The sequence below is a fragment of the Oncorhynchus masou genome, unplaced genomic scaffold (assembly GCF_036934945.1).
Source record: "Oncorhynchus masou masou isolate Uvic2021 unplaced genomic scaffold, UVic_Omas_1.1 unplaced_scaffold_1345, whole genome shotgun sequence".
NCBI classification, from domain to species: Eukaryota; Metazoa; Chordata; class Actinopteri; order Salmoniformes; family Salmonidae; genus Oncorhynchus; species Oncorhynchus masou.
This window is the reverse complement of record NW_027003337.1, coordinates 100,102-117,783: the sequence shown is the minus strand read 5'-3', so window position 1 is coordinate 117,783 and position 17,682 is coordinate 100,102. Positions and strand designations below refer to the sequence as shown.

Here is a 17,682-nt window from a genome sequence, read left to right as displayed (position 1 = left end):
ATCTGTTCTGTATCTGTTTTTGTTTTTTAAAATCTCTATCTGTTTTATATCTGTTCTATATCTGTCTGTTCTATATCTCTATCAGTTCTATATCTGTTCTAAATCTATATCTGTTCTATATCTGTCTGTTCTATATCTCTATCTGTTCTATATCTATTCTATATCTGTCTGTTCTATATCTGTTCTATATCTGTCTGTTCTATATCTATCAGTTCTATATCTGTTCTAAATCTATCTGTTCTATATCTGTTTTTTTATCTCTGTCTGTTCTTTAACTCTATCTGTTTTGTATCTGTTCTAAATCTATATCTGTTCTATATTTATATCTGTTCTATATCTGTTTTATTTCATTTATCTCTGTCTGTTCTTTATCTATCTGTTTTACATCTGTTCTATATCGGTCTGTTCTATATCTATATCTGTTCTTTATCTCTATCCGTTTTATATCTGTTCAATATCTCTATCAGTTATATATCTCTATTTGTTTTATATCTCTCTGTTCTATATCTCTATCTATTCTATATCAGTATCTGTTCTATATCTTTATCAGTTCTATATCTCTATCTGTTCTATATCTCTATCTGTTCTATATCTTTCTATTCTCTACCTTACCTGTGTATATCTCTATCTGTTCTATATCTCTATCGGTTCTATATCTGTTCTATATATCTATCTAATCTATATCCTACCTGTGTCTTTCTCCATCTGTTCTGTATCTATCTAATCTATATCCTACCTGTTTATATCTATCAGATCTATATCTGTTCTATATATCTATTTTCTCTGTCCTACCTGTGTATATCTCTATCAGTGCTATATCTATATCTGTTATATAGCTCTATCTAATCTATATCCTACCTGTTTATATCTATCAGTTCTATATCTATATCTAATCTATATCCTACCTGTGTATTTCTCTATCAAATCAAATTATTTATATAGCCCTTCATACATCAGCTGATATCTCAAAGTGCTGTACAGATACCCAGCCTAAAACCCCAAACAGCAAGCAATGCAGGTGTAGAAGCACAGTGGCTAGGAAAAACGCCCTAGAAAGGCCAAAACCTAGGAAGAAACTTAGAGAGGAACCAGGCTATGTGGGGTGGCCAGTCCTCTTCTGGCTGTGCCGGGTGGAGATTATAACAGAACATGGCCAAGATGTTCAAATGTTCATAAATGACCAGCATGGTCGAATAATAATAAGGCAGAACAGTTGAAACTGGAGCAGCAGCACGGCCAGGTGGACTGGGGACAGCAAGGAGTCATCATGTCAGGTAGTCCTGGGGCATGGTCCTCCGAGAGAGAGAAAGAAAGAGAGAAGGAGAGAATTAGAGAACGCACACTTAGATTCACACAGGACACCGAATTGGACAGGAGAAGTACTCCAGATATAACAAAATGACCACAGCCCCCGACACATAAACTACTGCAGCATAAATACTGGAGGCTGAGACATATCTCTATCTAATCTATATCCTACCTGTTTATATCTATCAGTCCTATATCTATATCTGTTCTATATCTCTTATCTCTGTCCTACCTGTGTATATCTCAATTTGTTCTGTATCTCTATCTGTTCTATATCCTACCTGTGTAAATCTATCTGTTCTATGTGATTGATGTTCTATGTGGGTCTATGTGTTGATGGTTTTATGTCTTTGACATAGTGCTCTTGAATGCTGGACACATTTCCTGTAAAAAGCCTAATAAATGAACTGAACTGATTATGGGGCTTATCACTGAGCCAACCATCTGTAGTAGGCTTTGCAACATTAAACAAGGTACAAAGAGACTTGTAGCTGTTGTGGTCCATTTTAGCTAAATTGGAAGAGCATAGTGCTTGTATCACCAGGGTAGTGGGTTTGATTCCCGGGACCACCCATATATAATATGTATGCAGCAGGACTGTTAGTCTCTTTGGATAAAAGCGTCTGCTAAATAGCATATATTATTATATTATACAGTGCCTTCAGAACATAGTCACACCACCTGACTTTTTCAAAATGTTGTGTTACATGGTGGGATTAAAATGGATTGAATGTCATTTTTTTGTCAACGATCTACACAAAACACTATGTAATGTCATAGTGGAAGAACAATCAACATTTGTTAAAAATGTATAAAAAACCCCACTAATATTCAGTTTTTCTGGGTAAGTCTCTAAAAGATTTGCACACCCGGAGTGTACAATATTTGCACATTATTCTTTAGCTTTTCAAGCTGATTTAAGTTAAAACTGTAACTAGACCACTATATCTCTATCTGTTTTATATCTCTCTGTTCTATATCTCTATCTGTTCTACACCGTTATCTGTTCTATAACTAACTGTTCTATATCGTTATCTGTTCTATATCTTTATCTGTTCTATAACTAACTGTTCTATATCGTTATCTGTTCTATATCATTATCTGTTCTATAACTAGACCACTCAGGAACATTCAATGTCATCTCCATTGTTGATTTGGCCTTGTGTTTTAGATTTGGCCTTGTATTTTAGGTTATTGTCCTTCTGAAAGGTGAATTTGTATCCCAGTGTTTGTAGGAAAGCAAACTGAACCAGATTTTCCTCTAGGATTTTGTCTGTGCTTAGCTCTATTCCTTTTATTTTTATCCTAAAAATCTCCCCAGTTCTTGCCGATGACAAGCATACCCATAACATGATGCAGCCACCACCCTGCTTGAAAATATGAAGAGTGGTACTCAGGGATGTGTTGGATTTGCCCCAAACAACACTTTTGTATTCAGGACATGAAAGTTCATTTCTTTGCCACATTTTGTGCAGTTTTACTTTAGTGCCTTATTGCAAACAGGATGCATGTGTTGGAATATCTTTGTTCTGTACAGGCTTCCTTTCACTCTGTCATGTAGGTTACTATTGGGGACTAACTACAATATTGTTGATCCATCCTCAGTTTCCTCCTATCACAGCCATTAAACTCTGTAACCGTTTTAATGTCACCATTGGCCTCATGGTGAAATCCGAGCGGTTTCCTTCCTCTCCAGCAAGTGAATTAGCAAGAATGTCTGTATTCTTGTAGTGACTGGGTGTATTGATACACCATCCAAAGTGTAATATATTCACCATGCTAATATTCAATGTCTGCTTTAAAAATGTTTACCCATCTACCAATAGGAACCCTTCTTTGTGAGGCATTGGACTACCTCCCTGGTCTTGTGGTTGAATCTGTGTTTGAAATTCACTGCTCGACTGAGGTACCTTACAGATAATTGTATGTGTGGGGTACAGAGATGAGGTAGGTCTTCACAAATCATGTTAAACACTATTACTGTACACGGAGTGAGTCCATGCAACTTACACTACATATTTTCATCCAAGCTTCATTGGGGCACATAACACAACCTATACTCTAGTCTAGTCTAGACAGACAGACAGGTTGCCTTCCACAATGTACCAATGTTCCAGCATAGGTCTGGGATTTCCAAGACTTACCTATATGCCCACCTAAACATGTATTTATTACATATTTGACATGGGTACACCTCTAACCTCATCTCCAGTCTGATTCTGGTAAACCAACAGACTAGGCTACTATTCAGACAATCAGCAAAACACCAGCAAATCATCTCTGTTGCGTGAAACACATTTATATTTAACGTTAAAAGACAGAGACAAGTAAAAGAGACAGCTGTGTTACAAAGATAGACATCATCATTGCACATGAAACAAAGTAGTTATTCCTGTTGGTCAAAATACCACAAAACAAAATGGAGGACATACTTTATAGCCTGCGTGCCAGATCTGTTTGTGCTACCATGTCATGCCACTCATTGTCATGCCAACAAATTGTCTTGACAATTATATCAATGGAGTTGGCAAGAGCACAACCAGAGCTGGACCAGGTTACATACTTTAGGCTGTAAGAAAAGTAGTTCCACATCAGAGAAAGGCGTTAGGAACAGATTTGGCAACTAGAAATTGAGAGAAAATACCTAAATCGTATTTCAAAAATACAAATTATGCAAAATGTTGACACAATTAGAATAAATAAAAAATTCCTTCATATAGTTTATTCAAGTACATATCTGCGATTGTTCCAGATTATTTCAACATATTCTCACGAATACTTTCAATTCAGTCAGCTTCAGGGTAAAAGATTTAAAAGTCATTATAAAAGTAAAGGGTTGTTCGATTGAAAGATGATCATATTAATTAGAGAAAGAATATTCAAACTTAATAAGCTCCTTCTCACAACCAGTTTCTGGTTTCAAAAAAATACATCATTCACTGTCAAACTATGTAGAGCCTCAGTATTCCAATGACAGATTGGCAACCTTTTCACATTTTTAAGGACATGTTTATAGTTTAGAGACAATATATTCCCAAAGATCCTGACAAATCAGGGTGCATACAATTTTGTATAAAACAGTTAATAACATATACTTGTCCTTTCTAGAGGGACAACCTTCCATTTCCAACATCTAAAAACTGCTTCAACAAACAATTAGTCTGAGTAGAAGTGGAATTGTGGAACAGAGTTGATACATTAGTGAGTTAGTACAACATAATTTCCCCCCATAAATCAGAGTAAATCATTTCCAGCAAACAGCAATAGTGATTCATTACAAAGAAAGAAAGAAATACATTTGACCAGATAGATAAACAAGGCCACATTGGCACATATAGGATCAAATTAAATTAAAATGCTGTACTATCAAATGCCTGCTCCATTCTCATATCAGAACTCAAAACATTGAGCCACGCCACCGCTAGGTGGCAGCAGAACCACTACACCACGCCACCAATAGGTGGCAGCAGAACTACACAACGCCACCACTAGGTGGTAGCAGAACCACTACGCCACACCACCACTAGGTGGCAGCAGAACCACTACGCCACACCACCACTAGGTGGCAGCAGAACCACTACGGCACGCCACCAATAGGTGGCAGCAGAACTACACAACGCCACCACTAGGTGGCAGCAGAACCGCTGAAGTAATATGATAATTATTTTGTCAATTTGAACATTTTAGTCATTTGGAAAACATACACATATCCCATAGACTGTATAAGATGTATCTAGCAACAGGAAAAGGCTGCTCTAACAACTTTGGCAGTTTCCTACATGTCCAATGATTTCGATAAATACTATTCAGAGTCAATAATGAGCGCATGCCTTTATCAATGCCATGTGTCGTCCCAAATGGCTATCTATTCCTTACATAATGTAATGCTTTTAACCAGAGTCCTATGGGGCAAAATGTTGTGCACTATATAGGGAACCGGGTGCTGGGCTCAGGTTAAAAGAAGTGCACTATGTAGGGAACAGGCTACCATTTGTAACATAGCCCGTCTGACCATGCTTCCTCTCAATTCAAAAATAAAAATTTCCAAAGAAAGTATGGTTTGGTTTCTTCAGTAAATGAAACCCATAGTAGCAAGTGTCTGGGACATCACTGATGGAGGCAACATCTATTCTCACAACAATAGAAGGATAGTTGGCCTCGGTCTGCACTTGAACAGTTTAGTAAATGGAGTGAGCTCACCACCATTTTTCCATGCATTGCCTAAGGGGTGAATCCTAAAGTCCATTTAAGGCAGATGTCCACATAGTCATGCACTGATGTCAATCTGAGACAAAGTGAAAATCTAATTTAAGTAGAAGATAGGATTTTCTCTAATTGAACCTGCACTATATCGACACAGATCCTTATGGTCCTAAATCCAATATTAGATACAGGCACCATAGTAGGCCATTGGGTCAGTAGGTTCCCAGTACATAAACAGAAAGTCAACTGTGGCTCTTCCTCAATATTTACCCCAAATATTTGAGAGACTTTTGTCATTCGAGGGGTTAATGTTTCACGTTCTGGGTTGACTATCGACAGAAAACAAACAAAAAACTCCAGGTCAGTTAGTAAATGATTCTCCTTCCCATCTGCCTTGTGAGGTCACAGCCATGTCCTGGTTAGGAGAGATTCCCTTTTTAGATTCAGACCACTCTCACCCAAAACCAGAAAGCAACCTGGATTCAATTCTAAAGGGTGAGGGTAACCTTCCTGTGGCTTTTAAATACACTTTTAGAATACTCCAAATAGGAAGTACCACAGTATAAAACAAACTTTATCTACGGCACTTTTTTCCTAGAAGTGAAATGACTCATGAACTGTTTTAAGAGGTATGGTAAAGGTGATCAGAGTTGATTCAGAGACGATTCGGTTGACTCGGTCGTGTCACGAGTAGCAGGAGCAGAATCGTAACCTTAGACACCAGAGGGGGCTGGTGAGGGGAGGACGGCTAATAATAATGTCTGGAATGGAAAGAAAACCATATATTTGATGTGTTTTGATACCATTCAATTAATTTTGTTCCAGCCCTTGCTATGAGCCCGTCCTCCGAATTGAAGTGCCACCAGCCACCACTGATTGTAACCATAGAGACAGAATTCACAGTCGTTTTACAGGTTCACAGGACAGACTCAATGGCTTCCGCGGTCTCCCTGGGCGATTGGTCGCCTGCTGAACCCAGGGTTTGGTGCGTGACGAGCGGGGAGGTCTCCTCGTCAGCCTGGGTGTTGGCCACCGCTTCCACCAGGACCTCCACTAGCTCCTCCCCCAGGTGTTGTTTCTTCATCTCCTGTTGGTTGATGTGGTGGAGGATCCCTGCCCCCAGGGCGTCTCCCTCCACGTTCACTACGGTGGTGGTGCGGTCCCTGAAAACACACACGCACACATACACAAAAAACGCACACGTACACACCCAAACACACACACAATTTATTAGGATACTTTTTGTCAGAAGCTAAGCAGTATATCAAGCCTGCTAAGATGAATCAGGAGCTCTCTTTAACTGTTAGCATACATCTAATGTAACATAACCACAGTTGCTATGCAGAACACATCTATTTCTGTACAGGTCTACTGTCTACTATACAGGTCTACTGTCTACTGTACAGGTCTACTGTCTACTGTAGAGGTCTACTGTACAGGTCTACTGTCTACTGTACAGGTCTACTGTCTACTGTTTACTGTACAGGTCTACTGTCTACTGTACAGGTCTACTGTCTACTGTCCAGGTCTACTGTTTACTGTCCAGGTCTACTGTCTACTGTACAGGTCTACTGTCTACTGTACAGGTCTACTGTACAGGTCTACTGTTTACTGTACAGGTCTACTGTCTACTGTTTACTGTACAGGTCTACTGTCTACTGTACAGGTCTACTGTACACTGTCTACTGTACAGGTCTACTGTCTACTGTACAGGTCTACTGTCTACTGTCTACTGTACAGGTCTACTGTCTACTGTACAGGTCTACTGTCTACTGTACAGGTCTACTGTCTACTGTCCACTGTCTACTGTCTACTGTCTAGGTCTACTGTCTACTGTACAGGTCTACTGTCTACTGTCTACTGTCTACTGTCTAGGTCTACTGTCTACTGTACAGGTCTACTGTCTACTGTCTACTGTACAGATCTACTGTACAGGTCTACTGTCTACTGTACACTGACTACTGTACAGGTCTACTGTCTACTGTACACTGACTACTGTACAGGTCTACTGTCTACTGTACACTGACTACTGTACAGGTCTACTGTCTACTGTACACTGACTACTGTACAGGTCTACTGTCTACTGTACACTGACTACTGTACAGGTCTACTGTCTACTGTACAGGTCTACTGTCTACTGTACAGGTCTACTGTCTACTGTACACTGACTACTGTACAGGTCTACTGTCTACTGTACAGGTCTACTGTCTACTGTACAGGTCTACTGTACAGGTCTACTGTCTACTGTACAGGTCTACTGTCTAGGTCTACTGTCTACTGTACAGATCTACTGTACAGGTCTACTGTCTAGGTCTACTGTCTACTGTACAGATCTACTGTCTACTGTACAGGTCTACTGTCTACTGTACAGGTCTACTGTACAGGTCTACTGTCTACTGTACAGGTTTACTGTCTACTGTACAGGTCTACTGTCTACTGTACAGGTCTACTGTACAGGTCTACTGTCTACTGTACAGGTCTACTGTCTACTGTACAGGTCTACTGTCTACTGTCCAGGTCTACTGTCTACTGTACTGGTCTACTGTCTACTGTACAGGTCTACTGTCTACTGTCCAGGTCTACTGTCTACTGTACAGGTCTACTGTCTACTGTACAGGTCTACTGTCTACTGTCCAGGTCTACTGTCTACTGTACAGGTCTACTGTACAGGTCTACTGTCTACTGTACAGGTCTACTGTCTACTGTCCAGGTCTACTGTCTACTGTCCAGGTCTACTGTCTACTGTACAGGTCTACTGTACAGGTCTACTGTCTACTGTACAGGTCTACTGTCTACTGTACAGGTCTACTGTCTACTGTACAGATCTACTGTCTAGGTCTACTGTCTACTGTACAGGTCTACTGTCTACTGTACAGGTCTACTGTACAGATCTACTGTCCAGGTCTACTGTCTACTGTCCAGGTCTACTGTCTACTGTACAGGTCTACTGTCTACTGTACAGATCTACTGTACAGGTCTACTGTCTACTGTCTACTGTACAGGTCTACTGTCTACTGTACAGGTCTACTGTCTACTGTACAGGTCTACTGTCTACTGTTTACTGTACAGGTCTACTGTCTATTGTCTACTGTACAGGTCTACTGTCTACTGTACAGGTCTACTGTCTATTGTCTACTGTACAGGTCTACTGTCTACTGTACAGGTCTACTGTACAGGTCTACTGTCTACTGTACAGGTTTACTGTCTACTGTACAGGTCTACTGTCTACTGTACAGGTCTACTGTCTCCTGTCCAGGTCTACTGTCTACTGTCCAGGTCTACTGTCTACTGTCCAGGTCTACTGTCTACTGTCTACTGTCCAGGTCTACTGTCTACTGTCCAGGTCTACTGTCTACTGTACAGGTCTACTGTCTACTGTACAGGTCTACTGTCTACTGTCTACTGTACAGGTCTACTGTCTACTGTACAGGTCTACTGTACAGGTCTACTGTCTACTGTCAGGTCTACTGTCCAGGGACAGTCTACTGTCCAGGTCACTGTCTACTGTACAGGTCTACTGTCTAGGTCACTGTACAGGACTGTCACTGTCAGGTCTACTGTCTACTGTCCAGGTCTACTGTCCAGGTCTACTGTCATGTCCAGGTCTTCTGTCTACTGTCCAGGTCTTCTGTCTACTGTCCAGGTCTTCTGTCTTCTGTCCAGGTCTACTGTCTACACCACTGTCTACCAGGTCTACTGTCTAGGTCTACTGTCTACTGTACAGGTCTACTGTCTACTGTCTAGGTCTACTGTCTACTGTCCAGGTCTACTGTCCAGGTCTACTGTCTACTGTCCAGGTCTTCTGTCTACTGTCCAGGTCTTCTGTCTACTGTCCAGGTCTACTGTCCACCATGTCTACTGTACAGGTTCTGTCTACTGTACAGGTCTACTGTACAGGTCTACTGTCTACTGTACAGGTTTACCTACTGTACAGGTCTTCTGTCTATTCTACCATTCCTTCTGTACCCCACCCACCCTTCCTTCTGTCCCCACCCACCATTCTACCATTCCTTCTCCTGAGGTCCCCACCCACCATTCTACCATTCCTGTCTACTGTCCCCACCCACCAGGTCTACTGTACAGGTCTACTGTCTACTGTACAGGTCTACTGTCCAGGTCTACTGTCTACTGTCCAGGTCTACTGTCTACTGTCCAGGTCTACTGTCTACTGTACAGGTCTACTGTCTAGGTCTACTGTCTACTGTACCCCTGTCTACCATTCTACCATTCTTCTGTCCAGGACCCCACCCAGGTCTTCTGTCTTCTGTCCAGGTCTTCCACCCACCATTGTCCATTCCTGTCTACTGACCCCACTGTACCACTGTCTAGGTCTACTGTTCTGTACAGGTCCACTGTCTACCATTCTACTGTTACTGTCCAGGTCTACCCCAGGTCTACTGTCTACTGTCCAGGTCTTCTGTCTACTGTCCAGGTCTTCTGTCTACCACCCACCAGGTCTACTGTCTGTACAGGTCTACTGTCTACTGTCAGGTCTACTGTACAGGTCACTGTCTACCAGGTTTACTGTTCTGTACAGGTCTTCTGTCTACTATACAGGTCTACTGTCTACTGTCCAGGTCTACTGTCTACTGTCCAGGTCTACTGTACAGGTCTACTGTCTACTGTACAGGTCTACTGTCTACTGTCCAGGTCTCTGTACCTGTCTACTGTCCAGGTCTACTGTACAGGTTTCTGTCTACCCACCCACCAGGTCTTCTGTACAGGTCATTCCAGGTCTACTGTACCCTGTCTACCCAGGTCTACTGTCTACTGTACAGGTCTACTGTATCTTACCCCTGATATTTAGATATAGCAGGCCAAAATGAGTGAGTACATTAAGAGTGTGTCTATGTGTGTGTGTTTGTACATATGTGCCATGTCCATGCAAATGTACATAAATGTTTCTGTCCATGTGTGTATGCTTGTCTGTGTGTGTGTGTGCTTGTCTGTATGTGTGTGTGTGTGTGCGTGCATGTGCGTGTGTTTGCTACCATGGTTCTCTATACTGTACACCACGATCCACCGACGGCCAGCATGAGTGACATTCCTTGGGCAGGCCGATAGCCCCAGGATGATGGCGATGGTGATGATGCCCCACCATTGCGCCCACACTGGATTCTGTCACACTGTGGGGACAGAGCCACTGCATGTGATACATTGTCAGAGCATCACCATTCTCCACCATTCCTTCTGACCCCACCCACCCTTTCTTCTGTCCCCACCCACCCTTCCTTCTGTCCCCACCCACCCTTTCTTCTGTCCCCACCCACCCTTCCTTCTGTCCCCACCCACCCTTTTGTCGCCACCCACCCACCCTTCCTTCTGACCCCCGACCATCCCTTTTGTCCCCACCCACCCTTCCTTCTGTCCCCACCCACCATTCTACCATTCCTTCTGATCCCCACCCACCCTTCTGTCCCCACCCACCATTCCTTCTGACCCCACCCCCCTTCCTTCTGTCCCCACCCACCCTTCCTTCTGACCCCACCCACCATTCTACCATTCCTTCTGTCCCCATCCACCATTCCTTCTGTCCCCACCCACCCACCCTTCCTTCTGTCCCCACCCACCCACCCTTCCTTCTGACCCACCCACCATTCCTTCTGTCCCCACCCACCCTTCCTTCCACCCACCATTCTTTGACCCCACCCACCCTTCCTTCTGTCCCCACCCACCCTTCCTTCTGTCCCCACCCACCCTTCCTTCTGTCCCCACCCACCCTTCCTTCTGTCCACCCCACCATTCTTTGACCCCACCCACCCTTCCTTCTGTCCCCACCCACCCTTCCTTCTATCCCCACCCACCATTCCTTCTGTCCCCACCCATCCTTCCTTCTGTCCCCACCCACCATTCTACCATTCCTTCTGTCCCCACCCACCATTCTACCATTCCTTCTGACCCCACCCTTCCTTCTGACCCCACCCACCCTTCCTTCTGTCCCCACCCACCATTCTACCATTCCTTCTGTCCCAACCACCATTCTACAATTCCTTCTGTCTCCACCCACCATTCTACCATTCCTTCTGTCCCCACCCACCATTCTACCATTCCTTCTGTCCCCACCCACCCTTCCTTCTGTCCCCACCCACCCTTCCTTCTTACCGACCCACCATTCTTTCTGACCCACCCACCATTCCTTCTGACCCCACCCACCATTCTACCATTCCTTCTGACCCGACCCACCATTCATTCTGTCCCCATCCACCCTTCCTTCTGACCCAACCCACCATTCTTCCTGACCCCACCCACTCTTCCTTCTGACCCCACCCACCATTCCTTCTGACCCCATCCACCATTCTACCAATCCTTCTGTCTCCACCCATCCTTCCTTCTGACCCGACCCACCATTCTTTCTGACCCACCCACCATTCCTTCTGACCCCACCCACCATTCTAACATTCCTTCTGTCCCCACCCACCCTTCCTTCTATCCCCACCCACCCTTCCTTCTGTCCCCATCCACCCTTCCTTCTGACCCAACCCACCATTCCTTCTGTCCCCACCCACCCTTCCTTCTGTCCACACCCACCATTCTTTGACCCCACCCACCCTTCCTTCTGTCCCCACCCACCCTTCCTTCTATCCCCACCCACCCTTCCTTCTGTCCTCACCCACCATTCCTTCTGTCCCCACCCACCATTCCTTCTGACCCCACCCATCCTTCCTTGTCCCCACCCACCCTTCCTTCTGTCCCCACCCACCATTCTACCATTCCTTCTGACCCCACCCTTCCTTCTGACCCCACCCACCCTTCCTTCTGTCCCCACCCACCATTCTACCATTCCTTCTGTCCCAACCACCATTCTACAATTCCTTCTGTCTCCACCCACCATTCTACCCTTCCTTCTGTCCCCACCCACCATTCTACCATTCCTTCTGACCCCACCCTTCCTTCTGACCCCACCCACCATTCTACCATTCCTTCTGTCCCAACCACCATTCTACAATTCCTTCTGTCTCCACCCACCATTCTACCATTCCTTCTGACCCCACCCACCATTCTACCATTCATTCTGTCCCCATCCACCCTTCCTTCTGATCCGACCCACCATTCTTTCTGACCCCACCCACTCTTCCTTCTGACCCCACCCACCATTCCTTCTGACTCCATCCACCATTCTACCAATCCTTCTGTCTCCACCCACCCTTCCTTCTGACCCCACCCACCATTCTTTCTGACCCACCCACCATTCCTCCTGACCCCACCCACCCTTCTGTCCCCACCCACCCACCCTTCCTTCTGTCCCCACCCACCATTCTACCATTCCTTCTGACCCCACCCACCATTCTACCATTCCTTCTGTCCCCACCCACCATTCCTTCTGACCCCACCCACCATTCTACCATTCCTTCTGTCCCCACCCACCATTCCTTCTGTCCCCACCCACCCTTCCTTCTGTCCCCACCCACCATTCCTTCTGTCCCCACCCACCATTCCTTCTGACCCCACCCATCCTTCCTTGTCCCCACCCACCCTTCCTTCTGTCCCCACCCACCATTCTACCATTCCTTCTGACCCCACCCTTCCTTCTGACCCCACCCACCCTTCCTTCTGACCCCACCCACCATTCTACCATTCCTTCTGTCCCAACCACCATTCTACAATTCCTTCTGTCTCCACCCACCATTCTACCCTTCCTTCTGTCCCCACCCACCATTCTACCATTCCTTCTGACCCCACCCTTCCTTCTGACCCCACCCACCATTCTACCATTCCTTCTGTCCCAACCACCATTCTACAATTCCTTCTGTCTCCACCCACCATTCTACCATTCCTTCTGACCCCACCCACCATTCTACCATTCATTCTGTCCCCATCCACCCTTCCTTCCCCACCCACCATTCTTTCTGACCCCACCCACTCTTCCTTCTGTCCCCACCCACCATTCCTTCTGACTCCATCCACCATTCACCAATCCTTCTGTCTCCACCCACCCTTCCTTCTGACCCGACCCACCATTCTTTCTGACCCACCCACCATTCCTCCTGACCCCACCCACATTCCTTCTGTCCCCACCCACCCACCCTTCCTTCTGTCCCCACCCACCATTCTACCATTCCTTCTGACCCCACCCACCATTCTACCATTCCTTCTGTCCCCACCCACCATTCCTTCTGACCCCACCCACCATTCTACCATTCCTTCTGTCCCCACCCACCATTCCTTCTGTCCCCACCCACCATTCCTTCTGTCCCCACCCACCATTCCTTCTGTCCCCACCCACCATTCTTTCTGACCCCACCCACCATTCCTTCTGTCCCCACCCACCATTCCTCCTGTCCCCACCCACCATTCCTTCTGTCCCCACCCACCATTCCTTCTGACCCCACCCCACTCACAGGATGGTGAAGATCTGACCGGCGTTGAGCTCTATGTTGTTGAGCTGAGCGATGAAGACAGCCGCGACGCACTGGAAGATGGCCGCCCCGTCCATGTTGACGGTGGCTCCGATGGGAAGGATGAAACGACTGATCCGCTTGTCCACTCCGTTGTTCTCCTCTACACACTTCATCATGGAGGGCAGGGTCGCCGAGCTGAGAGAGATACAGGACACTGTGGTTCAATTACAGCATATTCATCTCGAACATTTTACTGTACTTTACTAGCAACTTCAGTTCCTCTGCTTTGACAAGATGTACATGAGTATTCTGCAAGTTAAGATGTATTGAATAGCAAGAGAAGGAAGGGGAGAGAAATAGAGAGAGAATGAAAGAGAGAGAGAGAGAGAGAGAGACCTGAAAAACGTATTGTAGTGTAACTTGAACCAAAAACCTTTCCATACAGAGAGAGGGTAAGGACCACAGAACTAGAATGAATAGAAGTCAGGTTACAAGCCATTCTACTCATTCTATATGGTAAAGACCCTCCAAATCAAATAAAATTGTATTTATATAGCCCTTCATACATCAGCTGATATCTCAAAGTGCTGTACAGAAACCCAGCCTAAAACCCCAAACAGCAAGCAATGCAGGTGTAGAAGCACGGAATGTCCTGTCTCCCCATGGATTAGATAAAGAGGTGGTGGGGTCCAGAGTCTGAAGATTGAGGGTGGAACAACTCAGCCAAAGGTTTAGGTCACTTACAGCAGGTTACTTACAGCAGAGGATACTTGGAGACGATGAGTGTGTCCCAAATGGCACTGCTTTTGACCAGAGCCCAGGTGTATGTTCAGGCTCTAGTCAAAAGTAGTGCACTATAGAGGGAATAGGGTGGGGTGTAGCCTTGGAGATAAAGCCTGCTAGCAATGCCCTGCTAATGGACTGTGTTCATAGAGTTGGAGGATTTACTGGGTAATCAGGTCACACTGGGTTCACAGAAGTGGAGGATTTACTGGGTAATCAGGTCACACTGGGTTCACAGAAGTGGAGGGATTTACTGGGTAACCAGGTCACACTGGGTTCACAGAAGTGGAGGGATTTACTGGGTAACCAGGTCACACTGGGTTCACAGAAGTGGAGGGATTTACTGGGTAACCAGGTCACACTGGGTTCACAGAAGTGGAGGATTTACTGGGTAACCAGGTCACACTGGGTTCACAGAAGTGGAGGGATTTACTGGGTAACCAGGTCACACTGGGTTCACAGAAGTGGAGGGATTTACTGGGTAACCAGGTCACACTGGGTTCACAGAAGTGGAGGATTTTACTGGGTAACCAGGTCACACTGGGTTCACAGAAGTGGAGGGATTTACTGGGTAATCAGGTCACACTGGGTTCATAGAGGTGGATGGATTTACTGGGTAATCAGGTCACACTGGGTTCATAGAGGTGGATGGATTTACTGGGTAACCAGGTCACACTGGGTTCACAGAAGTGGAGGATTTACTGGGTAATCAGGTCACACTGGGTTCACAGAAGTGGAGGGATTTACTGGGTAACCAGGTCACACTGGGTTCACAGAAGTGGAGGATTTACTGGGTAATCAGGTCACACTGGGTTAACAGAAGTGGAGGGATTTACTGGGTAATCAGGTCACACTGGGTTCATAGAGGTGGATGGATTTACTGGGTAATCAGGTCACACTGGGTTCACAGAAGTGGAGGGATTTACTGGGTAATCAGGTCACACTGGGTTCATAGAGGTGGATGGATTTACTGGGTAACCAGGTCACACTGGCTTGTTCATGTTTATTACTGTCTGTACGCTGATTGGCTGCTTTGTGTGTTTGAGTTGATCTGAATCCTCTGCAAAAAGCTCTTAAACGATGTGGAATGATCATTATTTTCCTGACACTGGTCAAAGACCCAAACACGATCACTGTGAATACAGCCAAAGGGAACATGATAAGATAATTGTTGAGCAGTTGAAAAAGCATTTGATTGAAATGGATAACACGATTGAAGAGAAACGCACAGCTCTGCAAGGAGCCGTTAATGATGATGGTATATTCAATGAACTGATGACAACTAACCGAGCGCTCCAGGACAAGTTGTCTACAGAAATAAAGGAACTTAAAATCAAGATATTCAACCACGACAAAAAAGACAAGGCCAAGGATAAAGTCTACTTCTGGAGAAACCCTGACAAGAGGTCCTGCTCCTCCTCTCCATGGCAGACGCTGGAGGGATGCCGCTTCCTTCTATCCAGCCCGTCTGACCAACACTACAACCAGCGCCTCATCTGCTTCCAGTGGCAGATGTCTATCCAACGAGAGACTGGACGGACGGAAGGGCGGAGGTAGCCGTGGACACGCGCACCGACGAGATGCCTCACCCGACGGGGTAAGAAGAAACGACTACCAGAGGCAGAGGAGACCGTTCACACGGTCCTAGAACCCACGGGACTGAGTGTCTTCAATTTTTCAAGCAAGATATTGAGCCCTGCCCATGTCTCCTTGCTTTGTAAAGGACACCAGCAGTATGATCTCAGAACAGCCCCCCTCCTTTGTAAAGGACACCAGCAGTATGACCTCAGAACAACTCCTCTCCTAAAGGACACCAGCAGTATGACCTCAGAACAGCCCCCATCCTTTGTAAAGGACACCAGCAGTATGACCTCCTAAAGGACACCAGCAGTATGATCTCAGAACAGCCCCCTCTTTGTAAAGGACACCACAATATGATCTCCCCATCCTTTGTAAAGGACACCACAGTATGACAGAACAGCCCCCTCCTAAAGGACACCAGCAGTATGATCTCAGAACAGCTCCCCTCCTTTGTAAAGGACACCAGCAGTATGACCTCAGAACAGCCCCCCTCCTAAAGGACACCAGCAGTATGATCTCAGAACAGCTCCCCTCCTTTGTAAAGGACACCAGCAGTATGACCTCAGAACAGCCCCCCTCCTAAAGGACACCAGCAGTATGATCTCAGAACAGCCCCCCTCCTAAAGGACACCAGCAGTATGATCTCAGAACAGCCCCCATCCTTTGTAAAGGACACCAGCAGTATGGTCTCAGAACAGCTCCCCTCCTTTGTAAAGGACACCAGCAGTATGATCTCAGAACAGCCCCCATCCTTTGTAAAGGACACCAGCGGTATGATCTCAGAACAGCCCCCCTCCTAAAGGACACCAGCAGTATGATCTCAGAACAGCCCCCATCCTTTGTAAAGGACACCAGCAGTATGGTCTCAGAACAGCTCCCCTCCTTTGTAAAGGACACCAGCAGTATGATCTCAGAACAGCCCCCATCCTTTGTAAAGGACACCAGCGGTATGATCGCAGAACAACTCCCCTCCTTTGTAAAGGACACCAGCAGTATGATCTCAGAACAGCTCCCCTCCTTTGTAAAGGACACCAGCAGTATGATCTCAGAACAGCCCCCATCCTTTGTAAAGGACACCAGATGACAGAACAACTCCCCTCCTTTGTAAAGGACACCAGCAGTATGATCTCAGAACAGCCCCCTCCTAAAGGACACCAGCAGTATGATCTCAGAACAGCCCCCATCCTTTGTAAAGGACACCAGCAGTATGGTCTCTATTATTAAATCTCTTGATCCTCTCCCTGGTAATACTTTATTAGCTACTTTTGATGTTGAGTAGTTATACACAAATATTCCACACGAGGGCGGTATTGAAGCTATGGAACATTTTCTTCCTCAACGTGACCCTAATGAACTACCTTCCAGTGCATGCATTGTAACATTGGTTGAAATAGTACTCACACACAACTACTTCATGTTTCCAAATGATTTCTTTATTCAGACGAAGGGTACTACTATGGGAATCCCC

The 17,682-nt window shown here is 45.6% G+C and overlaps 1 pseudogene; it reads right to left on the bottom strand.

Annotated features, from left to right (window-relative positions):
- Window positions 1–3,587: 3,587 nt before the first annotated feature.
- Window positions 3,588–17,682, bottom strand: part of LOC135530448 (neutral amino acid transporter A-like) — a 52,720-nt pseudogene continuing 38,625 nt past the window's right edge.